Below are 27,980 nucleotides of genomic sequence, written 5' to 3'. Positions count from 1 at the left end.
TGTGTGAGATAAAGAAGATAGATGAAGCTAGGATGACTTGCAAGATTCTGGCTTGAATAATTGGGTAGTTAGTGGTACTATTTACTAAAATGGGGAAAAAGATGGAGAAGACGTAGGATAATTTTGTTTTACTTTGGTGGTGGAAAGATGAAGAATTCTGTTTTGAACGTCTTAAGTTTGAGATGCTTGTAAGACATTCAGGTAGAGACATTAAGCAGACAACTAGATCAGACCATATCACTCACTTCTTGAAACCCTCCACTGGCTTCCCATCTCAGTTAGAATAAAATCTAAATTTCTTATAATGGCCGGCGAGGTCTTGTTTTGGCTTCTGCTTACTGATCTGATCCCATCTTCCTCCTTTCTTCTCCTCACTCACTGCTTCAGGCACATTTGTCTTCTTACTCTTTGTGGAAACTCCCCAGGTCATTCCTGCCTCAGGGCCTTTGCACTCACCCTACTTTCTGCCTGAAAATCTCTTCCCACAAATCTTCACCTGTCTCCTACCCCTACTCCATTCAGCTCTGTGATCAAATTTCAACTCAGAGCTTCTTCTCTGGCCCCTCTACCTAGAATGGTTCCCACCTTCAACTTTAACACTCTCTCCCTGGATCCTGATTAATTTTTCTCCCTAGCAGTTATTGCTTCTAACACATAAATATTTCACTTGTTTATTGTCTTTATGGCCTGTTTCCTCACTAGAAGATAAGCTTTGTGGAAGCAGGGCCTTTGTTCAGCTCGCCACCATATCCCCAGACCCAGGTTAATACCTTATACATCACGGGTACTCAGTAACTCAATAAATATTGAGTGGATGAAGGGCTCTTCAAATCAGAGGGCAAAGGAGTGGTTGAGTCTAGAATATACCTTTGGGAGCCATTAGCATGTAGGTGGTGTGTAAAACTCTGGGAGTGACTGAGATGATCTGGGGGAGAGGATGAGGTATGCAGAGAAGATGGCCAAGACGTAGTGCTAAGTCTTTTAGAGGTTGAATCGAGGCTGAAAGAGGATGAAGGGTGATATCGGAGGAGACTGGAAGATCTTCAAGGAAACCAAAGGAGCTTAGAGACATGATTCCCAAAAGTGAGTGCTATTAGAAAGCAGAAGCACCTAGAGACTGTCATACAGAGTGAAGTAAGCCAGAAAGAGAAAAATATCGTATATTAATGCATATATATGGAATCTAGAAAAATGGTACAGATGAACTGGTTTGCAAGGCAGAAATAGAGACACAGATGTAGAGAGCAAACATATGGACACCAAGGGGGGAAATTGGGTGGGGGTGGTGGTGGTGGTAGGATGAACTGGGAGATTGGGATTGACATATATACACTAATATGTATAAAATAGGTAATTAATAAGAACCTGCTGTATAAAAAAAAAATAAAATTCAAAAATAAAATAAAATAAAACACATTAAAAAAAAAAGAAAGCAGAAGCAATCTCTTGTTTTATCTTTTCTCCCACAAAGTAATTTTTCAGCTATCACATGATGGCTCAAAGTTAATTTCTTCATGTAACTTAAAACTTAGCCATATTGAGACTATGCATTATAAGCTGAAAGTACTAAGTAATTAATCTGCTATTGTGTAGCACAATTACAATCCTTTCGTCAATCTTTTTTGCCTATTACTCTTTATTGAAATTTATACTTAGAATAAATGTTATACTTAGAAATACTTTCATTCTTAAATTGCTTCATAAGGTTATTTTTGTTCCCAACTGCCTGTCCTTTCATCTTTGTATGGATATCACAATATAGTTGTAATCAGAGCTGGGTAGAGTGGGGTGGGTGGATGGGTGAAATGAAGGAGCATCAGGATAGGTGGGCTATTAAAGGAATTATAGTTGACCCTCTGTATCCGTGGTTATGCATCCATGGATTCAACCAACCATGGACTGAAAATATTAAAAAAAAAAAAATTGGAAATCTCCAAAAAGTAAAACTTGAATTTGCCATGTGCTGGCTACTATTTACATTGTATTTACAACTGTTACATAGCGTTTACATTGTATTTGGTATTATAGTAAACTAGAGATGATTTAAAGTATACAGGAGGATGCCTGTAGGGATATGCAAATAATGCGCCATTTTATATGAGGGACTTGGACGTTGGTATCCTTAGGGGTCCTGGAACCAATCCCCCACTGAAGCTGAGGGCCGAGGGCTGCCTGTAGAATTATCCTCACTTATATACCAGTGTCTTTAAAGTTACAAATATACTACAAAGAGATCATAAAAGTTGCTTGAAAAATTGTGGGATGGATATTAATATTTCGTCTGCTCAACTAATATAGATTTAATAAATCAACTTATCAGGCTGTGTGCTACTTAAACAAAGCTAAGTTTGATTTGATTTTCTATAACGTTATCAGAAAATTAATTCTACTTCATTGTGGATGTTGCCAAATAATTTCCTTGGTTTTGAACTACTTCAGGGAGGTCTTAAATAAATGGAGCCAAACACGCATTTTCATAGTTGATTTTATCTGTCCTCTAATATCCTGACTTATTTTATTATTTAGAAATGTACTGGAAGCCTCAGTCACCTTGACCACTGGTAAAATCCATGTTATTTTCTTCTCTCAGAGGAAATTTTCCTTTCAATTTAGGTACCGTGTAGTGTTTCAGCACTGCTCTCTTGGGCCATGAAGAAAATACTGCACTCTCTAGTATTACAGAAAATCATATACAATTACGGAAGGCAGCCTTTGCTTGAAGTTATTTCTTACTGGCCCAGGCAGTGTTTATCATTGCATATGGAATATTTTAATTTTAGATAAAATGCTAAAACCATTTTTTATTAGCTTTAAAGTATCAGCAAAATGATTTCTCTTATAATTATTGTTTCTGATACAGGTAGGACAAAGTGTTCTGAATTTGTACCTTCATGTTAATTTCAGTTTGAAAATGTAAGAAGTGAAGGCTTAGAAATCTGTCTTGTCATCATTTATGGACACTAATCTCTCTCTCTCTCTGTCTTCCTCCCTACTTTGCTCTCTCTCCTCTTTCTTCTTCTCTTCTGTTTCACAAAGATTTAAAGCGGCATGCAAAGATATAAAGAATAAGTTAAAATAAATATAAGAGCAGTAAGAAATAGGAGGCAATGGAAAATATAAAGGATAGGGAAGTAGAAGGGAATTAGGAATGAGGTTAAGTGCCCAAATTCTCGCCACAAAATCACATGTACTTGTTAGAGGCAGGCTGTGAGTGGAAACTAAGACTTCTAACTGGCAATATGAGGAAGGAGAAATATGCCAGTCACCTAGAATAATCAGCGTTATTCCTACAGTGAGACCAGAAAGACTATTTTCTAGCCTTGACCCTCATAGAGGAAACACTATGTAGCATAACAAACAAAGTCTTTACCAACATTCTTGATGATTAACGGTAGGGATCATTTTCATGTGGGCTTATGGTATTAAGCCAAAGTGCAACTTAGTAAAAACAATTCAGGTTCACAGGGATGGGAGAGTGGAAGGGGTACTTAACCGTATAATGTGGTCAAAGTGAAATACTCCCTAATGATCTACTGTAATTTGGATTATATAATATTTAGATGAATGGTAAGTTTCATATCCTTGAAGACACTAATTTTTAAGCTACAGGTTGCATCTGTTAGAGGATAATAAAATTAATTCAGTGAGCGGCAACCAACATTTAAAAAGGGGGAAAAAAGTAGAAGAGTACAAAATAGAAAAATCAGTGTGTCTTGAGAAACGTTTCATGATTTCTTTCAAATGGGTGTACTGGGTCATGATGCAAAATGAATTTCTTACTGTGAGTCTAGTTCAAAGATTTGAAAAACCCTATATTGAGGCAATTCTCATAAACTGTCTTCCTTGCCTAATTATGCGGAGGGTACTGCTTGGCAGTAACTGTAAGATGATATCCCTGGGCAACACCTTGAGGACGCATTTCTGAGTTCAGCCATCAGCTGCGGGATGGAGTGTGGGTGCAGCGGTGGGAGAGTAGGGGAGTAGCTCTGGCCTACATTTGGAAAAGAGAAATCACTGACAAGCCCTCCACCCTGCGGCATGACAGTAAACCAAGACACTTCACACCAGGGGAGCAAGAGGAAGGTCTGCAAAACTAAATTCACAGCTTAGCGTGCGGCCTCATCTATAACCTAGTTAAACACTGAGAGTCACCCATCCAAAATAATAATTTAGGTCCTTTTTACAGGTGATAAGTAGACTGCAGGTCTCATAATAAGTAATAAGTTGACTGCATAATTGTGATAAAATCACAGAATAACCTCTAGACAGGCACCCTTTGTTTCCACAAGGTAAGTCTCCCTGATGCTAAAGATTATTTCAACTCTTTATAATTTGATTAATTTCATCAGCTATTATTTAAAAATTCAACCTATGTCACTCTCACAAACTTCAAAAGTAATTTCCTGTGTGTTGAAGTGAAACCATTAGAAATGTCTCAGAAAATATGACTTCATACGTGATAATTCCTACTTTCCATTTGCCCCATAATTAAACCCATGAGGAATCACATAAAGGGAGGTTATAACACTGCCTGTCTTATAAGTTATTCTAGTTTTTTAAAAAGATTTACTTGGAAATAAGTCAGATAGAGAAAGACAAATACTGTATGATATCACTTAGGGAATATCTTGGGAATCTAAAAAGTACAACAAACTAATGAATATAACAAAAAAGAAACAGACTCACAGAGAGAACAAACTAGTGGTTACCAGTGGGGAGAGGGAAGGGGGGAAGGGCAATACAGGGGTAGGGGATTAAGAGGTACAAACTATTAGATATAAAATAAGCTACAAGGATATATTGTACAACATGGGGAATATAGCAAATATTTTATAATAACTATAAATGGAGTATAACCTTTAAAAATTGTGAATCACTATATTGTACACCTGTAATTTATATAATGCTATGTATCAGCTATACTTCAATAAAAAAATGAGCCTAAAAAATAAAAAGTAAAAAAAAATACTTGGGTATTGTGAATTGTCTTTTCTTTTTTAAAAACTTTTATTGGAGTATAGTTGATTTACAATGTTGTGTTAGTTTCAGGTGTACAGCAAAGTGATTCAGTTATACATACATATATATCTATTCTCTTTCAGATTCTTTTCCCATTTAGGTTATTACAGAATACTGAGTAGAGTTCCCTGTGCTATATAGTAGATCCTTGTTGGTTATCGATTTTATATGTAGTAGTGTGTGTATGTTAACCCCAAGCTCCTGATTTATCCCTCCCCGCCCCCCCACCTCTCCCCTTTGGTAACCATAAGTTTGTTTTCAAAGTCTGTGAGTCTGTTTCTGTGAATTGTTTTTTCACTGGCCTTGTCTTATCCACCATCTGTAGGCTTCCTGAGGTCAGTGACAATATTATGTAAATCAGGTGAGTTTACTAATATGTAATTTCTACACAATGAAATTCACCCTTTTCGTATGTACAGTTCTAATGAATTTTGACAAATGTATATACAGTGTTGTGTAAGCACCATGGAAATCAAGGTATAGAACTTTTCCATCCCCACAGAAAGGTTCCTTATGTCCCTTTCTCGTCATTCCTCTTTGACCCTCAGCCCTTGAAACCACTGGTCTGCTTTGGTCCATATTATAGTTTTACCTCTTTCAAAATGTCATTTAAATGGAACCATATAATATGTAGTGTTTCGAGTCTCATTCATTTTGTTACATGTACTGGCAGTTCCTTCTTAATGCTGAGCTGTGTTCTATAAGCGACTTATTTATCCATTCACCCACTGATGGACATTTATGTATTTTCCAGTTTTTAGTGATAATCGCTAAAGCTACTGTAAACATTTATCTACAGATGTTTGTGTGGACCTATGGCTTCATTTCTCTTAGGCAAATGCCTAGCTGGGTTGCTGGGTTACATAGTGAATGTATATTTAACTTTATAAGAGCCAAGCTTTTCTTGGCTACAGTCATTCATCACTCATTGTTGGCCAAGGATCAATGCTGATATGGAAAAGAATTGGATACATGTGAATGAAAAACCACCAGCCAGCCATTAATCCCAATGAAATTATTACCAGAAAACACAGGAAAATTGACTGAAATGGCTCAAAGGGAGCAGAAGACAAGCTAGAGAAACAACTGAAAGTGTGCTTAATACATAAATTAGAAAATGAGGGACTTCCCTGGTGGCGTAGTGGTTAAGAATCCACCTGCCAATACAGGGGACAGGTTTGATCTCTGGTCCAGGAAGATCCCACATGCCGTAGAGCCCATGCACCACAGCTACTAAGCCTGCACTCTACAGCCCGTGAGCCACAACTATGGAACCCGAGTGCCACAACTACTGAAGCCCGCACACCTAGAGCCCGTGCTCCACAAGAAGAGAAGCCACCGCAATGAGAAGCCTGCACACCACAATGAAGAATAGAGCCCGTGCTCCACAAGAAGAGAAGCCACCGCAATGAGAAGCCTGCACACCACAATGAAGAATAGCCCACGCTCGCTGCGACTAGAGAAAGCCTATGTGCAGCAATGAACACCCAATGCTGCCAAAAATAAATAAATTTATTTTTTAAAAATGAGTGTCTAGAGAAGTAAGGATTAGGTATGCTTACAAATCATGCAGAGTGCTTGCTTTTATCATCTTCCTACTTTGAACTAGAAAAATAATTATATTTCTAAAGATGCTGGCTTCAGCTTAAAAGAGTTGAATTTACGTGCAAGTAACATAAAAGTGACTTAGATTATTTCTTTTGAAAATGCAATCTAAAAAATCAATTTTGTATTTATTGCGATAAGTTTTAGCCACTTCAACAGAGACACCTCAACAAATGCTGTCAGACTGAAATGCTCTCTGATCGTCAAGTGCTCCAATGTATTGCCATAAATAAGAAACCAGCCACAATACGAAATTCACATTTTAATCAGTCTCTCTGTCTGAATTTCCAATGTGTCTTTCCCTGTGATTTTGTATCCGTAAAATCTCAATTAATTATTTTGACTGAGGCTCAAAACACCATCCATTCAGTGAAGAGCCATTTTATGTCTTTAGTATTTATTTATTTATTTAACATCTTTATTGCAGTGTAATTGCTATACAGTGTTGTATTAGTTTCTGCTGTATAACAAAGTGAATCAGCTATATGTATACATATATCCCCATATCACCTCCCTCTTGCATATCCCTCCCACCCTCCCTACCCCACCCCTCTAGGTGGTCACAAAGCATGGAGCTAATCTCCCTGTGCTATGCAGCTGCTTCCCACTAGCTATCTGTTTTACATATGGTAGTATATATATGTCAGCTCTGCTTTCTCACTTCGTCCCAGTTTACCATTCCCCCTCCCTGTGTCCTCAAGTCCATTCTCTACGGCTGCATCTTTATTCCTGTCCCACCCCTAAGTTCTTCAGAACCATTTTTTTCTTAAGATTCCATATATGTGTGTTAGCATACGGTATTTGTTTTTCTCTTTCTGACTTACTTCACTCTGTATGACAGACTCTAGGTCCAACCACCTCACTACAAATAACTCAATTTCGTTTCTTTTTATGGCTGAGCAATATTCCATTGTGTATATGTGCCACATCTTCTTTATCCATTCATCTGTCGATGGACACTTAGGTTGCTTCCATATCCTGGCTATTGTAAATAGTGCTTCAATGAACATTGCAGCACATGACTCCTTTTGAATTACGGTTTTCTCAGGGTATATGCCCAGTAGTGGGATTGCTGGGTCACATGGTAGTTCTATTTTTAGTTTTTTAAGGAGCCTCCATACTGTTCTCCATAGTGGCTGTTTCAATTTACATTCCCACCAACAGTGCAAAAGGGTTCCCTTTTCTCCACATCCTCACCAGCATTTATGGTTTGTAGATTTTTTGATGATGGCCATTCTAACTGGTGTGAGATGATACCTCATTGTAGTTTTGATTTGCATTTCCCTAATGATTAGTGATGTTAAACATCCTTTCATGTGTTTGTTGGCAATCTGTATATCTTCTTTGGAGAAGTGTCTGTTTAGGTCTTCTGCCCATTTTTGGATTGGGTTGTTTGTTTTTTTTGAAATTGAGCTGCATGTGCTGCTTGTATATTTTGGAGATTAATCCTTTGTCAGTTGCTTCGTTTGCAAGTATTTTCTCCCATTCTGAGGGTTGTCTTTTCGTCGTGTTTATGGTTTCCTTTACTGTGCAAAAGCTTTTAAGTTTCATTAGTTCCCATTGGTTTATTTTTGTTTTTATTTCCATTTCTCTAGGAGGTGCGTCAAAAAGGATCTTGCTGTGATTTATCTCATAGAGTGTTCTGCCTATGTTTCCCTCTAAGAGTTTTATTGTGTCTGGCCTTACATTTAGGTCTTTAATCCATTTTGAGTTTATTTTGGGGTATGGCGTTAGGGAGTGTTCTAATTTCATTCTTTTACATGTACCTGTCCAGTTTTCCCAGCACCACTTATTGAAGAGGCTGTCTTTTCTCCTTTGTATTCTCTTGCCTCCTTTATCAAAGGTAAGGTGACCATATGTGCGTGGGTTTATCTCTGGGCTTTCTATCCAGTTCCATTGATCTATATTTCTGTTTTTGTGCCAGTACCATACTGTCTTGATTACTGTAGCTTTGTAGTATAGTCTGAAGTCTGGGAGCCTGATTGATCCAGCTCTGTTTCTCTTTCTCAAGGTTGCTTTGGCTATTCAGGGTCATTTGTGTTTCCATACAAATTGTGAAACTTTTTGTTCTAGTTCTGTGAAAAATGCTATTGGGAGTATGATAGGGATTGCATTGAATCTGTAGATTGCTTTGGGTAGTATAGTCATTTTCACAATGTTGATTCTTCCAAACCAAGAACATGGTATATATCTACATCTGTTTGTATCGTCTTTAATCAGTGTCTTATAGTTTTCTGCATACAGGTCTTTTGTCTCCTTTGGTAGGTTTATTCCTAGGTTATTTAATTCTTTTTGTTGCAGTGCTAAACGGGAGTGTTTCCTTAATTTCTCTTTCAGATTTTTCATCATTAGTGTATAGTAATGCAAGAGATTTCTGTGAATTAATTTTGTATCCTATTTTATCAAATTCATTGATTAGCTCTAGTAGTTTTCTGGTAGCATCTTTAGTATTCACTATGTATAGTATCATGTCATCTGCAAACAGTGACAGTTTTACTTCTTTTCTGATTTGGATTCCTTTTATTTCTTTTTCCTCTTTGATTGCTGTGGCTAAAACTTCCAAAACTGTGTTGAATAATGGTGGTGAGAGTGGGCAACCTTGTCTTTTTCCTGATCTTAGAGGAAATGTTTTCAGTTTTTCACCATTGAGAATGATGTTGGCTGTGGGTTTGTCATGTATGGGTTTTATTATGTTGAGGTAGGTTCACTTGATACCTACTTTCTGAAGAGTTTGTTTTTTTTTTTTATCATAAATGGGTGTTGAATTTTGTGGAAAGCTTTTTTCTGCGTCTATTGAGATTGTCATATGGTTTTTCTCCTTCAATTTTTTAACATGGTGTATCACATTGATTGATTTTCATAAATTGAAGAATCCTTGCATTCCTGGGATAAACCCCTCTTTATCATGGTGTAAGATCCTTTTAATGTGCTGTTGGATTTTGTTTGTTAGTATTTCGTTGAGGATTTTTGCCTCTATGTTCATCAGTGATATTGGCCTGTATTTTTCTTTTTTTGTGACATCTTTGTCTGGTTTTGGTATCAGGGTGATGGTGGCCTCATAGAATGAGTTTGGGAGTGTTCCTCCCTCTGCTATATTTTGGAAGAGTTTGAGAAGGATAGGAGTTAGCTCTTCTCTAAATGTTTGATAGAATTTGCCTGTGAAGCCATATGGTCCTGGGCTTTTGTTTGTTGGAAGATTTTTAATCACAGTTACAATTTCAGTGCTTGTGATTGGTCTGTTTATATTTTCTATTTCTTCCTGGTTCAGTCTCGGAAGGTTGTGCTTTTCTAAGAATTTGTCCATTTCTTCCAGGTTGTCCATTTTATTGACATATAGTTCCTTGTAGTAATCTCTCACGATCCTTTGTATTTCTGCAGTGTCAGTTGTTACTTCTCCGTTTTCATGTCTAATTCTGTTGGCTTGAGTCTTCTCCCTTTTTTTCTTGATGAGTCTGGCTAGTGGTTTATCAATTTTGTTTATGTTCTCAAAGCACCAGCTTATAGTTTTACTGACCTTTGCTATCGTTTCATTCATTTCTTTTTCATATATTTCTGATCTGATCTTTATGATTTCTTTCCTTCTGCTAACTTTGGGGTTTTTTTGTTTTTCTTTGTCTAATTGCTTTAGGTATAAGGTTAGGTTGTTTATTTGAGATGTTTCTTGTTTCTTGAGGTAGGATTGTATTGCTATAAACTTCCCTCTTGGAACAGCTTTGCTGCATCCCGTGGGTTTTGGGTCATTGTGTTTTCATTGTCATTTGTTTCTAGGTATTCTTTTATTTACTCTTTGATTTCTTCAGTGATCTCTTGGTTATTTAGTAGTGTATTGCTTAGCCTCCATGTGTTTGTAGTTTTTACAGTTGTTTTCCTGTAATTGATACCTAGTCTCATAGCATTGTGGTCAGAAAAGATACTGGATATGATTTCAGCTTTCTTAAATTTACCAAGGCTTGATTTGTGACCCAAGATATGATCTATCCTGGAGAATGTTCCATGAGCACTTGAGAACAAAGTGTATTCTGTTGTTGGATGGAATGTCCTATAAATATCGATTAAGTCCATCTTGTTTAATGTGTCATTTAAAGCTCGTGTTTCCTTATTTATTTTCATTTTGGATTGTCCATTGGTGAAGGTGGGGTGCTAAAGTCCCCTACTATTATTGTGTTACTGTTGACTTCCCCTTTTATTGCTCTTAGCATTTGCCTTATGTATTGAGAGGTGCTCCTAGTTGGGCGCGTAAACATTTACAATTGTTATATCTTCTTCTTGGATCGATCGCTTGATCATTTTGTAGTTTCCTTCTTTGACTCTTGTAATAGTCTTTATTTTGAAGTCTATTTTCCTGATATGGGAATTGCCACTCCAACTTTCTTTTGATTTCCATTTTCATGGAATATCTTTTTCCATCCCCTCATTTTCAGTCTGTATGTGTCCCTAGGTCTGAAGTAGGTCTCTTGTAGATAGCATATATATAGGTCTTATTTTTGTATCCATTCAGCCAGTCTATGTCTTTTGGTTGGAGCATTAATCCATTTGCATTTAAGGTAATTATCAATATGTATATTCCTATTACCATTTTCTTAATTGTTTTGGGTTTGTTATTGTTGGTCTTTTCCTTCTCTTGTGTTTCCTGCCTAGAGAAGTTCTTTTAGCATTTGCTGTAAAGCTGGTTTGGTGTTGCTGAATTCTCTTAACTTCTGCTTGTCTGTAAAGGTTTTAATTTCTCTGTCAAATCTGAATGAGATCCTTGCTGGGTAGAGTAGTCTTGGTTGAAGATTTTTCCCTTTCATCACTTTAAATATGTCCTGCCACTCCCTTCTGGCTTGCAGAGTTTCTGCTGAAAGATCAGCTGTTAAGCTTATGGGGATTCCCTTGTGTGTTATTTGTTGCCTTTCCCTTGCTGCTTTTAATATTTTTTCTTTGTATTTAATTTTTGATAGTTTGATTAATATGTGTCTTGGCATGTTTCTCCTTGGATTTATCCTTTATGGGACTCTGCATTTCCTGGACTTGGTTGACTATTTCCTGTCCCATGTTAGGGAAGTTTTCAACTGTAATCCTTTCAAATATTTTCTCAGTCCCTTTCTTTTTCTCTTCTTCTTCTGGGACCCATATAATTTGAATGTTGGTGCACTTAATGTTGTCCCAGAGGTCTCTGAGGCTGTCCTCAATTCTTTTAATTCTTTTTTGTTTACTCTGTTCTGTGGTAGTTATTTCCACTATTTTATCTTCTAGGCCACTTATCCTTTTTTCTGCCTCAGTTATTCTCCTTTTGATTCCTTCTAGGGAGTTTTTAATTTCATTTATTGTGTTGTTCATCATTGTTTGTTTGCTCTTTAGTTCTTCTACGTCCTTGTTAAACGTTTCTTGTATTTTCTCCATTCTATTTCCATGATTTTGGATCATCTTCACTATCATTACTCTGAATTTTTTTCAGGTAGACTACCTGTTTTCTCTTCATTTGTTTGGTCTGGCGGGTTTCTATCTTGCTCCTTCATCTGCTGTGTGTTTTTCTGTCTTCTCATTTTGCTTATCTTACTGTGTTTGGGGTCTCCTTTTTTCAGGCTGCAGGCTTGTAGTTCCCATTGTTTTTGGTGTCTGCCCCCGTGGGTGAGGTTGGTTCAGTGGCTTGTGTAGGCTTCCTGGTTGGGGGGACTGGTGCCTGTGTTCTGGTGGGTGGGGCTGGATGTTGTCTTTCTGGTGGGCAGGGCCATGTCCGGTCATGTGTTTTGGGGTGTCTGTGAACTTAGTATGATTTTAGGCAGCCTCTCTGCTAATGGGTGGGGTTGTGTTCCTTTTCTGGTAATTGTTTGGCATGGAGCATCCGGCACTGGAGCTTGCTGGCTGTTGGGTGGACCTGGGTCTTAGTGCTGAGATGGAGATCTCTGGGAGAGCTCTTACTGAGTGATATTACGTGGGGCCCAGAGGTCTCTGGTGTTCCAATATCCTGAACTCGGCTCTCCCACCTCAGAGACTCAGGCCTGACACCAGACTGGAGCACCAGGACCCTGTCAGTCACATGGCTCAGAAGAAAAGGGAGAAAAAAAGAAAGCAAAATAATAATAAATTTAAAATATTATTAAAAGAAAATAATAATTAAAAAAAGAGAGCAGCCAAACCAATAAATAAATCCACCAATGAAAAGAAGCGCTAAAAACCAAACTAAGATAAACATAAAAATCAGAAACAAATCAGTCACAGACAGCAAACCCCAAGTCTACAATTGATTCCAAAGTCCACCACCTCAATTTGGGATGATTCCTTGTCTATTCAGGTATTCCACAGATGCAGGGTACATCAGTTGATTGTGGAGCTTTAATCCACTGCTCCTGAGGCTGGTGGGAGAGATTTCCCTTTCTCTTCTTTGTTCTCACAGCTCCTGGGGTTCAGCTTTGGATTTGGCCCTGCCTCTGCGTGTAGGTCACCTGAGGGCGTCTGTTCTTCGCTTAGACAGGACGGGGTTAAAGGAGCCGCTGATTAGGGGGCTCTGGCTCACTCAGGCCGGGGGGAGCGAGGGGTACGGATGTGGGGCGAGCCTGCGGCGGCCGAGGCCGGCATGACATTGCACCAACCTGAGGTGCACCGTGTGTTCTCCCGGGGAAGCTGTCCCCGGATCATGGGACCCTTCCAGAAGGCGAGGTGTGGATAGTGACCTGTGCTCGCACACAGGCTTCTTGTTTGCTGCAGCAGGAGCGTTAGCGTCTCACGCCCGTCTCTGGGGCCCGAGCTGATAGCCGCGCTCACGCCCATCTCTGGAGCTCATTTAGGCAGAGCTTTGCCTTCTGTGGGCAGACCAGGAAGGATCCCCTCTCCTCATGCACCCTGAAACAACGGTCTCTTGCCTTCTAGGCAGGTCCAAACTTTTCCTGAACTCCCTCCTGGCTACCTGTGGTGCACTAGCCCCCTTCAGGCTGTGTTCACGCAGCCAACCCCAGTCCTCTCCCTGGGATCTGATCTCCGAAGCCCGAGCCTCAGCTCCCAGCCCCCATCCGCCCTGGCGGGTGAGCATAAAAGCCTCTCAGGCTGGTGAGTGCTGGTTGGCACCAGTCCCCTGTGCGGGAGTCTGTCTGCTTTGCCCTCTGCACCCCTCTTGCTGCACTCTCCTTCATGGCTCCAAAGCTTCCCCCCCACTCACCCCCCTTCTCTGTCAGTGAAGGGCCTTCCTAGCGTGTGGAAACTTTTCCTTCTTCACAGCTCCCTCCCAGAGGTGCAGGTCCTGTCCCTATTCTTTTGTCTCTTTTTTTTTCTTTTTTCTTTTACCCTACTCAGGTATGTGGGGATTTTCTTGCCTTTTAGAAAGTCTGAGGTCTTCTGCCAGCATTCAGTAGGTGTTCTGTAGGAGTTGTTCCCCATGAAGATGTATTTTTGATGTATTTGTGGGGAGGAAGGTGATCTCCACATCTTATTCCTCTGCCATCTTGAAGGTCCCTCTATGTCTTTAGTGTTTAGATGAATTCTTCCAAATGAGTTAATGGTCAGAATCCAATTTGAAGAAGTGTTGTTTATTGAAGGAATTAGAATTCATAAGTGCAAAGATTATGTGACTGATAATTAGCTTTATTTTCCACAATCAATGTGTTGTGGGGATTTACTCACACAAAAAGCTATCCTGGTTTTTCTGTTTTTAAACTTTTTGAAATAATAATGTGTTTTCCAAATCATCCACTGAAAGTACACTGTAGATTATGCACTTATTTGTGGCCACTGGTTTTTGCAAGACAGATTCCAGGATCATGGAAGAGGAGGTCAGGTCACACTTGGAAGACAGTAGTATCTTATCATACACAGAGTCACCAAATGGTACTTAGCCAGGCCAGCAGCATTGCTGGCGCATCATTAATGTTACCAGACATTTTTCTCCTTCTGAGGTCTCATACACAGTAGGACCATTTGTAGGTTTGGTGGTTACACAAAGGCCTATTGGAATATATACCTTGACACTGCCTGTTGTAGTTCCTCTGGCTGGTTGATGCCTGAATTTCATTATTTCCCATGTGTATAGTTTTGACTGAGGCTTTCACTCCGATTAAGAACTGTGAGAAGCAACATTGTCTCTTACATTTGTCTTTTACACTCTAGTATGAAAGAGGGGCTGAAGAATAGGTCCAACTAGATAGGACCCAGGGAAACTGTAAGAGGAAAGGGAAATGCTTTAGGTTGGGAAAACACAGTTCATGGTCTAGAACCCAAATGAACTAGGTTTTACCTTGGAAATATGAACCACTGTGCTTGCTAACTCACAATCCGCCTAGATTTGGGGCTCAGCCACACTTGCAATCAGCACTTGCCCTGGAGCTCCCCAGGGGAGAAATGATAGTGTCTCGGACCAGAGTGATAGCAGTATCTAGGAGAAAAACAGCTAGATTGAATAAAGACAGGATTTGCTAATTGACTATTGGTGTGTGGGTGGGGAAAAGAAAAGGCATAAGACAAAGATGAGGCAACAAGTAGTGCAATGGGAGGCAAACCAGGGGAGCATCACATTTGGGGAAAAGAGCGAGAGGTGTGTTTTGATGAGATTGGTTCTGAGATGCCTATTAGATAAGGAAATATGTCAAGGGGGCAATTGATACATAAGTCAAAAGGTCAGAGAATAGTTTGGTGGCAGATATGTAAACTTTCAGCGCATGAATGTTATGTATTCATCTGGGGGGTTTGGAGAGAAGCAGAGAGAGAGAGAAAAAAAAAGAGAGAGAGAGACTTAGTTATGAGAAGGAAAAAACTCTGGAAAAAGCAGTGAGGAACCCTTCCATTTAGTGTAAAGGCAGAAGAGGAAGAACCAGAGTTCAGATGGAGAAAGAAGATCCAGGCAGAGGGTTGAAGAGGACTTTTCAATGAGTTAAGAGGAAAACCAGGGAAGTACATTGTCAGGAAAACAAGGGAAAGAGTATTTCAGGTCAGGAGTGCTTAAGTATATCAGATGCTACTGAGAGGAGGAGTAGAGAACTGGCCACTAGATTTGGCACTGTGGTAGCGCTGATAACTCTGACAGACAACCTGTAGGTTCATAGGGTCAGAAGATAGAGTGTAGGGGATGGAGGAGGGAACAGGTGCTGAGAAGTGGACACTTTCGAGAGGTTCTCTACTGTGAAGTAGAGAAATGGAGATGAAGTAAAGTCTTGGGCCAATGGTGAAGGTTTGCTTCCTTTCTTTTAAAAATACGCACTGGAACATGTTTTTAGGCCGATGGACACAGCTGGGTAGAAATAGAGACTTGATGATATGGGAGAGAGAAGGGATGATGACAGAGTGAAGATCTCGAGAAGGCCAGAGAGACAGGATCCACCAAAACAAGGTTTGAACTTGAGTAGGAGGAAAGACACATTTTCTATTTCAAGGAGGGGGAAGGAGTAGAAAATGGGCGCTGATGCAGGAAGGTTTATAGATTTGGTGATAGAAGATGAGTGATTTCCTGTTTGATGACTCCCATTTGCTCCATGAAACATGAAGTGAGGTAACCAAATGAGGGGAATGGGGGAAACTTGAGGAGTGAGGAAAAGGTATAAAACAATCCTCCCAGAGAGCAGAAAAGCAATGGGGAAATGCAGTCAGATTGCTGGTGTTTCGAGGGCAACTGGGGTTTGTGGTCGTGAGTGTTATGTGAAAAATCAGTCGACTTTCCAGTGTGATTTTCTGCATTAATGTTCAGCTGTTTAGTTATCCATGTCAAATGGTGACATCAACCAGGGATCTCATTTTCTACTGGTACTTACATTTAGGGAGAGAGGGGTAAAGAAGATGGGCTGATGGTGAAAAAATGGTGGGGTCCGTGGAATGGAGGTCTTAATAAGGTTCAAGACTTTTGTCAGTGGGGTATTGAACAAGTGAGCTAGAATGCTTGCAAGTGATGACTGGAGAACGAAATCCTTGAAATTGAGATTTTGTTGGTGGAGCCATTTCTGCTGATAAAACATAGGGCCTAGGATATAACCACAGTGTGGGTGCCTGGGGTGGAATGGGGCAACGTACATTAGAGATGGTGGCATTAAACAAACTAGAGACCCAAGTGGGTAATCTTGTGAAAGTTGATGTCATTATGTGACGAATGGCCATAGTTTCATGGAGAGGAAGAGCATACATAAAGAAAGGGGGACGGCAAAGGACTAGCAGATGACAACGAACAGGAGAAAAATGAGGTGGTGTATCCAGGCGGTCTGCACATGCAGGGAGAAGAGCAAGCGCTCTCTGCTCACCTCTTCCTCTCCCCCTCACCCGCAGAGAATGAAATTCACTCTTTAACTCTTATAAGGGCCTACAAGGCTCTGCACGCTCCGGCCTCCTCGTCGACCTCTCCTATCTTTTCTAGTATATTTCTGAATATTACCCACATTCCAGCCGCAATGGCCTTCTTTCTTACCTTGAGAGGCCAAACTCTTCTATCTCAGGGCCTCTGTATGTACTACTTCCTGTGCTTTAGACTCTTTTCACATGAACGGCCCTCTCTCAGCCTTGGCTTATATATCATTTCTCTTCCTTGACCTCATACATTTAGATGTTCCCTCTTGTAGTGCTATTCTTCTGCTTTGGGGTACTTATCAGAATTTGAAAGTATACATTTAATAATTGGTTTACTTTTTAATTATTTATGTTAGCTCCATGAAAAGAGAGAATTGTACTTACAGTAACTGGTAGGCAGCTCAGCAGAGGAGTGCAACCTAGTGGACTAGGTGTGCAGGCTCTGGGGTTAGCTGGCCTGAATTCAAATCCCAGCTCTACCAATACTATTTATGTCATCTTGGGAAGATTACTTCACCTCTCTGTGCCTTTATCATTTTCTACCCAATCTGTAAGAGAGAGAAAATATATTTGTCTCCTGCTGTCAGTGTGAGGGTTAGAAATAATACATACAGTTGGAATACCTACCACAGAGTAAGTGCTCAATACTTTTTTGCTAAAGGATACTGTAAATTAACATTCATTGATTCAACTTTCTATTGTGATTTCCATTTGTTATAGAAAACTTCTTTTAATCGTTCAAACATATCCTCTCCAAGTAATGAAACCTTTCTAATGCTCAGTTTCTTCAACTATAAAATGAGGAAACTGGGCATTGTGATCTCTTTTTTTTTTTTCCAGTTATAAAATATTCAATTATATGACTGTACAATAGGTTTTGTTTTTCTCCTTTGACTTGTCATAAAAGCAGTCATCCTCAATTACTTAAAACAGTGAGGGTTTTTCTTTGTTTTCTTGTTTGTTTGTTCTAATAAGAGTTGGAGGACAGTGGAATCGTCTAGGAAGTTTTTAATGTTACAGATACCTTTGGCTCTGATTCTGGCTCAAGTGGGGAGAGAGTGTTGTAGTTTAAAAATCTCCCCAGCTACATCAAATCTCCACCTCCAGCTTCCCCCACTGATCACCTTCTGTGACCTGTCCTATTGAGAACCATTGCTTTAACAAATATTATGAAAGAAGAGATGTTTAGCATTACTGCATGTGTATGAGCCAAACATTACAGGTTTTCGTTTTTGGATAACATGATGACTACAACCATGTACCACTGATTTTCCCCAGTGGAAATTGTTATTTATGTCTCTGTTCCAAAAATGATTCTGTTCGTGGCTCTGTGCAACTACATCTCCCCAGTCCTTAAAACTTCTGTATCAACTAGCATTTTATCATCACAAATCTCTCTAAAAATACACTATAATAATGATGTGAAAGGATTGTAGTCACTTGAATTTTCTTGTAGCCTATTTCAGTGAAGATCTATTTAGATTTTAAAAGGCATTATTATATCTTTGAAATATGTTGCAATCAAATCCCAATGAAAAAAATCACAACAAATCTGGTTTTCCAGTATAACATTTTGGATAAATGTATCATTCTACTTGTCTGCTTTGCTTCAACTCTTTTCACTTTACCTCCCAACCAAATAAAGGAAAGGCGAAGGCAGATTTACAAATAACAGGGACATAGGAGTTGGGTCAGGTGTGGGATGTTTGACCTTAGTAACCACCAAGCTTTGGTGCCTGGAAAGTCCAAGGTGGATTTTTGGCTTTCTTGATGGTGGAAACTGATTTATTGGCTTAGGTGGTAACACTGACCTAGCTCACCTCACGGCACTTCATATGCCTTGGATAGATATCCCCTGAGGCCCTTGCTCTCTGCACCTGCAGTGAGGGAAATTTCTACAGCTTGAGGAGTCCTACTCTACAAAAACCACATAAAGAGAAACATTCAATAGAAAACTCTGAAACCTAGTCTTACCTCTCTTTCATATTCTTCTTAGCATCTTAAATTTTTCAGGTATAATCAATTTTGCTGTGTGAAATTTCCATGTCAATCAGCACCTGCCCCCAAAAGCTTTCCAGATCATTTCTAATTTATACCTGCCAAAGCCCAGCTCCTGTTTTGCAAGGGGTTTGGGTAGGAAAACTTTTATCTGGGTTGAGGAATCTTTTTGCAAATTCTTGTCTACATTTGCTGTTGCAGATGTAACTGAAGCTCTAATCAGCTCATTATGTCAACATTCTCTTAACAAAATACCTCCCAGTGTTTCTGATATCACTGAACATCTGAAATAGAAAAACATAGTTTCTGTGAAACTTTGAATGGAAAAAAAGTTTGTTCTTTAGTGCTGAAAAAACTCAGGCAATTTATTTTATGCAGGCTTAGTGAGAACATTTCAGAAGAGAACTTGGAAAATTCTGGCACCAAGAAAGGTTTGTTTCACTTTGTGTTTAGGAGAGTAAAGTCTAACTGCCTTTTAGCTCCAAAACACAGAAGCTTGAGAGAATTGCTTCTCCATTCCAGACGTCTTCTCTGAACTTGAAAAAAATTCAATATTTTGTGAAGATTAAGACCAGAGCATACAAGTGTGAAAGCATTAACCTCCCAGGAACCCTAGAGGGAGCTCCCACTTTTGAGTGTGGGTTGCAAGCACACTTTAAAAAAAGTTTTTACTTTTATTTATCTATTGATTTTAATTTATTTTTTATTGAAGCATACTTGACTTACAATGTTGTGTTAGTTTTTAGTGTACAGCAAAGTGCTTCAGATATACACATATATATATGTATACTCTTTTTCATATTCTTTTCCATTATGGCTTATTACAGGATATTGAATATAGTTCCTTGTGCTAGGATCTTGCTGTTTATCCATTGTATATATAATAGTTTGCATCTGCTAATCTCAAACTCCCAATCCATCCCTCCCCCACCCCCTCGCCCTTGGCACCCACAAGTCTGTTCTCTATGTCTGTGTGTCTGTTTTGTAAATAAGTTCCATACGGTATTTGTCTTTCTCTTTCTGACTTACTTCACTTAGTATGATAATCTCTAGGTACATCCGTGTTGCTGCAAATGGCATGATTTCATTCTTTTTTATGGCTGAGTAGTATTCCAGTGTGTGTGTGTGTGTGTGTGTGTGTGTGTGTGTGTGTATCACACATCATCTTTACCTGTTCACCTGTCAGTGGGCATTTAAGTGGCTTACATGTCTTGGCTATTGTAAATAGGGGTTATAAGCACACTTTGATTCAATTCCACAATGTTTAATATGTGCCTACTAAGTGCAAGACAGTGTGGGAAATAAGTGTGAATGAGTATTCTGGGAGTTCACAGTCTAATGGGGAGGCTGAGATTTATGCACATGATTTAAGTTAGGGAGACCATGAATGATGTGTTAGGGATATACAGGAGAGGCTCTGGCACATGGGAAGGGGCTAGGAAATCTTAGGAAGCTTCTTGAGCTGAGCCTGGAAAGATGTGGCTGGCATAGTGGTTTCTGAAATGCTTTCTGTTTCCTATTAAGCATCACATACCCTTGGAAATAAACTAACTAACATTTAATCATTCATTTACTCATTCAAAAATATTGAGGACTCACTGTGGGCCAGTTACTGGACCTTCCTAGATTTACTCAATATTTATTCATTCAATACATATTATTTGAGCACCTATGACAATCCAGTCACTGTTCTAGACTCTTCTGCCTAGGACTGTAATCTCTTCCTAGGACTATAATCTGAAGATGGTCAGCTGCTGGAACCAGCTTATGACCATGGAGTCCAATTCATTCTCCCAATACTTCACAACCAATGCAATGTTGTTTACCTTACTACCATGACTGGATTTTTTTCCAAAGCAGGGACCATTTTAAATTTAATTGATATCATAGTTTGGGATAAAAATGATGGATGAGGAGACAAACTTGAGTTCTAGTCCTGGATTCACTACTTATTATCTTCTCCATCTTGAACAAGTCAGCTTCTCCCTGTCTGTTCTGCACCTTTAAGATGAGAATAATAATTTTGACGTTTTAATATTAGAGTGGGTAGTTACGAGGATTGAATAAGAAAAGGTACCTGAAGGCTCCTCATCAGCTATGAATCCATATAAAAATGGAATATTTTATTGATTAGCAACTTGCTTGGCACAGAAGGTACTAGACATTTGCAAAATACTTGATGACAATGAGGAAGACGATGGGAAATGCTTGTTGCTGTTGAAAACTATCAATACACCCAACAAATGATATTGGAAATGGGTCCATAATGGACTGAGTTGTGTTCCCCCCAAAACTCATAAGTCGAAGCCCTAGCTCCGGTGATTATATTAGGAGATATGGCCTTTAAAAGGTAATTAAGGTTAATTGAGGCCGTAAGGATGGAGCCCTAATCCAGTTTGACTGGTGTCCTTACAAGGAGAGGAAATATACCAGGAGTGCTTGTACACAGAGGAAAGGCCATGTGAAGACACAGCAAGAAGGCAGCCATCTGCCAGCAAAGGAGAGAGACCTCGTGGGAAAGCAACTCAGCCAGCACCTTGTTCTTCTACTTCCAGCCTCCAGAACTTTGAGAAAATAAATTTCTGTTGTTTAAGCCACCCAGTCTGTGGTATTTTATTATAGCAGCCCTTACAAACTAATACAGGATCCTTATATAAACTCGCCATTTTTTTCACTTTGTTAATGGTTTATGCACACCACAACTAAAATCATCATTAGAAGACAGAAACTGTGGAATAAGGCTCACCTGGAGTTTTAGAACTGAGTCACTTAAAAACAGTAACAACAGATTCAGCGGATTACCAGATATTTAACTGCTATAAATCTGAGAAAGAAGTTGTGATATTCCACCTGATATAATTGTTCTTTGTTGAAATGTCAACTGTAGGATTTTGAATTATACTCAGCCAATTTTACACCAACTAATGCACATCTGTTAAGATGCACAGATGTGTGATTTGCAAAAATTTATATCTATCTATCTATCTATCTCCTAGTAGAAGGGTCAGATGTTAGAATAATGCCCATCAAAGAAATGAAATGCCAGAAGTCTGCAATTCTTTACTGGGCTCATTTCTTATCCAGTAGGGATTATATTTATATATGCTTTGGTATCTTGTTTTCATTCAGTGTGGGAAGTTTTTCATTTGCAACATATATGTCCCTGCCTTCTTCAAATCCCCAAATATATGAAGTGAGAAATACTACTTGTTTTATTTTTGTATTTCATGTATCTACACTATAATTTTATTTTTGGTTCTTTTTTTTTTAATTAAACAAGGTTTATTAATTCATGGCTAAAATGATAACTAGTCTTCAGAATGAATCACTTGGTACTAAAATGTAGGTTTTAGAGTACATATATTTCAGTTTTTATTCTCTGATAACCATAAAGCATTATTTTATGCATATACATATGTTAGCTAGTTTTCATTTGTTAAAACTAGCTAACATTTTAATCTGATAATGACTCAAGTGGAGGGTTATTCTGAAGATTTGGCAGAACAAATGTATCCTTAACAAAGAAGTGGAATGATTTGAAAGTTCAGAAACTGATGTAGTAATTAATGTGGGACTAACCACACCATCTTTTGGTTACCAAATTGGTGTAACCAAATAGTTGATAGCAATAGATGAATAGATGCTTTGGACAAATTATGCAGTATAGTAATAATACAGTGAACAAAGAGGACCCATTCCAGTAATGTACTTCTTGGTCAGAAGCTTTGTTACCAGAAGAAGAAATAAAGCAGGAAAGTTAGCCATACATTCATGATAGAGAAGTGATGGGGGTGGGGATGGGGTAGGACAAAAGTTACCCAAAAGCATTAACACTGATGTGACTAATTTAGCACGTTTAACCTTGAGAGCGGTTCCTTGTTAATCTATGAACAGACCAGTCATCATTTATTGTCTGCTTAATACTACTCATCCTCACGCTGATCCTTGGTCTAGTCTCTTGCCCCTCAAAGCATGGTCCGCAGACTAGCAACCTGAGTCTTATTAGGCTTATTAGAAGTGCTGACAGGGAGATCAGCTCGGTGCTTTGTGACCGCCTAGAGGGGTGGGATAGGGAGGGTGGGAGGGAGGGAGACGCAAGAGGGAAGAGATATGGGAACATGTGTATATGTATAACTGATTCACTTTGTTATAAAGCAGAAACTAACACACCATTGTAAAGCAATTATACCCCAATAAAGAGGTAAAAAAAAAAAAAAGAAGCGCTGAATTTAGCTGCACCTCAGAGTGCAGACGTACTGAATCAGGATCTGCATTTTACCAATATCCTAGGTGATTTACTCACACATTAAAGTTGGAGAACACAGTTCCTCTCTACTTTTAAGTATGTAAGAATCACCTGAATATCTTATTAACATGGAGATTGTAGATTCTGATTTAGTAGGTGTGGGGTAGAGCCTGAGATTCTGTGTTTCTAACAAGCTCCTGGATGACACCAACGCTGAGGGGGACCACGCTTGGGCTAATCAGGATTAGAGCAGTGGTTCCCAGACTTCTCTGATGATAAAGTCACCCAGAGAACCTATTAAAAATGCAAAATTCTAGGTATATTACCAGAACCATTGAATTAGAATGCTCTGGGGAGTGACCTGGGGAAAGGTTTTGACTTTTAGTTTTTTTATTTTTTTAATACTTTAGGTAATTATCATAAGACGTTTGGGAAACCCTTGTAGGCCAGTCCTTGTATTTTGTACACACCATCTAATGCCTCAAAATAGGACACACTCACCAATTACTCAATGACTAGGGTTGCATAAACACTTCTATTTGAATGTTCAGTGAATTCCTGGACATATTTGTTTTCCTCAAAATGATTTTACCTAGCAGGGGAAGATAATTTTACAAAAACATTTACTTTACTGTAGCTTTCTTTGTTTTGTGGTGTCTCTCCAGGAATGTAAGAGAGGATGGAAAGAAAAGAAGACTCCACATAGTTAAAACACGTTCTCCACCTTGGAGGTGAATCATCATCCTGCCATTCTCTCCATCATCTTTCACAGCTTCTTAGGGTGGGGTTTTGCTCTGGCCTTTCTCACCATGTTTTCCTGAACGTAGAACCTTTCCCAGGGACCTCAAGTCAGGCTGGCCAGCCAGAAGCAAGTCTTTCTGGAGGCCACTGGTCATTCTTTGGTTGGTGCCTGCCTCCCCCAGGGCAAGGCTCCAGGAGTATGGCGGACTCTCCTAAACTCTGAAGGCTTATTCTTGTAGCCTCCAGTGCCTTGCAATATATTTTGACCTAATTATTATAAGAATTATAAAGAAAATCATTTTTAGATAATTTATTGATGCATTTCTTGACTGTTTCATTTCCCAAATCCCATTTTCTTGCATTGTTCTCTTTACTTGGAATGGCTTTTCTTCCTTCATTTATCTGAAAGCTACACATCTTTCACTGTTAGCTTTAGTCTCCATCACTCATGAGCTTCTCTTGGAAGTTCCATCTCTTATCAGTTCTCTGTTCCTTAATTACTACAGTACTAACATTCATACACAGGAAGGTATATGGGTAAGGTAATAAGAGAAGGAACATGTTTCAGAGTCAGAAGATCTGGATTTCAATTCCATCTCTGCCACTTACTAGTTTTATGGCTTTGGGCAAGGGATTTAACATCTCTGAGTTTCATATGAAAATGGGAATTATAATATGTACTAGTGTTTACAGGGGACTCATGAGATCACATTTGTAAGGAAGCTTGCACAGCGTATGAGACACTGCAGGGATCCAGTAGTTCATAGGTCTTGTTATTATTACTATTACTACCATGTATTACAATTTAACTGCTCCCTGTGTATAAGTTTTTACCTGCTTTAAAAATAACCAAAGACAAATAATATTTGACTCTGTTTTTGAATTCCTTTTGGTTCTCAAAATGGTGCAGGTCTTTGGACAAAGGTTTAAAAGGTCCCACTTGAAGATAAAATGTGAAACCCAACAATAAATTAAAGAAGTTCTGCCCCCAGAGTTAGGAGCCAACACAGACACAGACACAAAACACAGGATACCAGCTGCAGCAGCATTTTCCAAATGATGCTCTGTAGAATCCTATAGATTCTATAAGATGATCTTGGGAAATGCATAAACTGAAAAAAAATCCTTGAGTTGAAATTAGTTTAAGAAACATTGCTACCTACAGCCTCTTCTTAACTAATGACTAATATTAAAGCCTTGCTGTTAAGAAATCTGTTGAACTTAGTTTAACCAAGTGTTTTCCAAATGGTTTGACTGTGAAACACTTTCTTTTTTTCGCGCTTAACACCTATGCACAGTAGACCTTTGACTGGTGTAAGAACCATTATCGTGACCTTCAGAGATAGCTGTCTGACTGATCTTTGTTCTATTTTCAGCAGCTCTGTGTTCAGCAAAGTACTACTCTAGGCTGTGTTAACCTAGAGAGGGCAGGGGTGTGCCTATGCCTCCATACACTATTCTATACCTTATTTCTTTGTGATATTTTGTTTTGGTGAGTTGCACCTGGCTCAGATGAGGTCATCCCCAGCACACATCTAGACTGCTCCATTAGCAGAACTGTTTCAGCCATGTGTATATAAACACACATATAAAGCTTATATTTAAGCTTGATTTGGAGGAGGGCAATTGAGTTTCACTTACCGTATTGTTCAAGTGGTGAGAATTGGGTTTCTATGCGACTACAGCTTCATCTGGTCAAGAAAATATTGCTGATATTATTAATGCATCTCCTTATTAGGAGAATTTATTCTCTTAATAGGCTTTATTCTCTATCCTTTAGATAAGTAAAACTTGTTTGTGATGTCTGTGCCTGGTCTATCACTCTAAACCTACTCTTGGTATTTGTCAATGTAGGGGTCATTATTATCCAATAAATACCGGAAATATTTTCCCAGGAGTAACCCAATCCTCCATTTTGATTTGGAAGCAGTTTATATCTTTCTGTGCTTTTAAGAAGCTATCATTGTCAAATGTAAAAAAAAACACCGCATTTTAAACTTAGAAATTACATTACAAAATTATGGTCTCAACCAACGGTCATTAAACTAACATGCCCGATTAATTGTGCTGTCACTAAGTTACTTATCCAAAGTAAGATGTGCTTGATCTCACACCTGATTATGTTAGTTATACTTTTTATCACACTTTCATAATTTAATTAGATATTACATATCCAATGACAAGAGTGAGGAAGATTGTTGTTGAATGCTTTGTATAAAAACTAGTTAAAAAGTAAACTGTCAAAAAAAACCCCTCAAAATTAAGTTGCCAGCTCTTTTTCGTGGTGCCTCGGAGGCGGTCGGCCGCTTCAGAAAGAAGCTGAACATCTCTTTCCCGGCCACTGGCTGCCAGAAACTCATTGAAGTGGACGATGAACGAAAACTTGTACCTTTTATGAGAAGCGTATGGCCACAGAAGTTGCTGCTGACGCTCTGGGTGAAGAATGGAAGGGTTATGTGGTCCCAATCAGTGGTGGGAATGACAAACAGGGTTTCCCCATGAAGCAGCGTGTCTTGACCCATGGCCGAGTCCGCCTGCTACTGAGTAAGGGGCATTCCTGTTACAGACCAAGGAGGACTGGAGAAAGAAAGCGCAAATCTGTACGGGGTTGCATTGTGGATGCCAATCTGAGCGTTCTCAATTTGGTCATTGTAAATGGGAGAAGGATATTCCTGGACTCACTGGGGCCCCAAAGAGCTAGGAGAATCCGCAAACTTTTCAGTCTCTCTAAAGAAGATGATGTCCGCCAGTATGTTGTGAGAAAGCCCCTAAACAAAGAAGGTAAGAAACCTAGGACCAAAACACCCAAGATTCAGCGTCTTGTTACTCCACGTGTTCTGCAACACAAACATCGGCGAATTGCTCTGAAGAAACAGCGTACTAAGAAAAATAAGGAAGAGGCTGCAGGATATGCTACACTTTTGGCCAAGAGAATGAAGGAGGCCAAAGAAAAACACCAGGAACAGATTGCCAAGAGACGGAGGCTGTCCTCTCTGAGAGCTTCTACTTCTAAGTCTGAGTCCAGTCAAAAATGAGATGTTCTAAGGGTAACAAATAAATAAGATCAGACATCAAAAAAAAAAAAAAAAAAGTTGCCAAAATACTATTGCTGTAAAATTAGGTGTGGGTAAAACAATTATAAAAGTTGGGAGAGGGAGGGTCATAAACATCTGGAAGTGCCTTTAAATTCTTGGTTCACTTAAAAGACATTAAAACTGGACATCATAGATAATGTATTAGCAATTATAAAAAAACAACAGAGAACTCCAATCCATGAATCCATATGGTAATGAAAAGTTTGATTCTAAAGCAAATCTTGGTGAATGGATGTGTTCTTATGCTTTTAGTCAAAATAAATTATGTATGGTATACAAGTTTTATTACGTATTGTTGGTCCAGTCCTGTTATACTGGATAAGAGGCTTCTGTTGTACGAACACGGTGATAAATGAAGCTTCAGATTTCCCCCTGTCATTTCAGCTCTCCTCCCTCACCCAGCTGTAATGTGAACACACTGAAAGCCACAGAACCCTGTGCTCCTTTTAACTGAAGTTGCTGCATCCACCTTTTGGCTCATTTCTGCTCTACAGTCTATATGCAAAGTGTAAAAGATGACAAGTAGGCTTTCCCCTTGCTTCTGGATCTCTCAGCTATTACAGCCATTGCCTTACTCTCTCTGAATTCCTGAAGTCCAGACATTTGCCTGTCTGAATCCCAGAAACCCAGTTTGCCTTTTTTAGCACTTCATTCCCTTCTTTAAACTGGTGACTTGCTTTGGTAGCGGACAGCTCAGATTCTCTCACCTTTGCTTCACCTCCTGACTCATAGGTCTCTCACCTGTCCTGCCTATGCTTTCCATGGCCTCATACATCTCCGAGTTGAGCTTATGGTTGATGGTCCCTTGTCTTGGTCTTCACCTGGCAGTGTCTTCATCTTTGAGTTTTTAATTTCCTAACTGGATAGTGAAGTGATTTTGCCCTTTTTACTAGGTGTTTCAGCAGAGGCAGAAGGCTGGAACTTAACTGGGATGGCAGCTATTCTTTTCATGTATTGCTCCCAGTTCTGTTCTTTGTTATTTTGAGCTGATAAAGGATAAAGCTGGAGGGACTCATCTCTTGTAATTATGTAGATTGTTC

At 39.1% G+C, this 27,980-nt stretch overlaps 1 pseudogene; it reads left to right on the top strand.

Annotated features, from left to right (window-relative positions):
* LOC111163384 (small ribosomal subunit protein eS6 pseudogene) overlaps positions 1-27,597 on the top strand; it is a 101,908-nt pseudogene extending 74,311 nt beyond the window's left edge.
* The last annotated feature ends 383 nt before the right edge of the window (positions 27,598-27,980 follow it).

The sequence above is a fragment of the Delphinapterus leucas genome, chromosome 12 (assembly GCF_059928025.1).
Source record: "Delphinapterus leucas isolate spDelLeu-1000000601 "Yukka" chromosome 12, BTC_Dleu_Yukka2, whole genome shotgun sequence".
NCBI lineage: Eukaryota > Metazoa > Chordata > Mammalia > Artiodactyla > Monodontidae > Delphinapterus > Delphinapterus leucas.
This window is presented reverse-complemented; position numbering and strand designations above follow the sequence as displayed.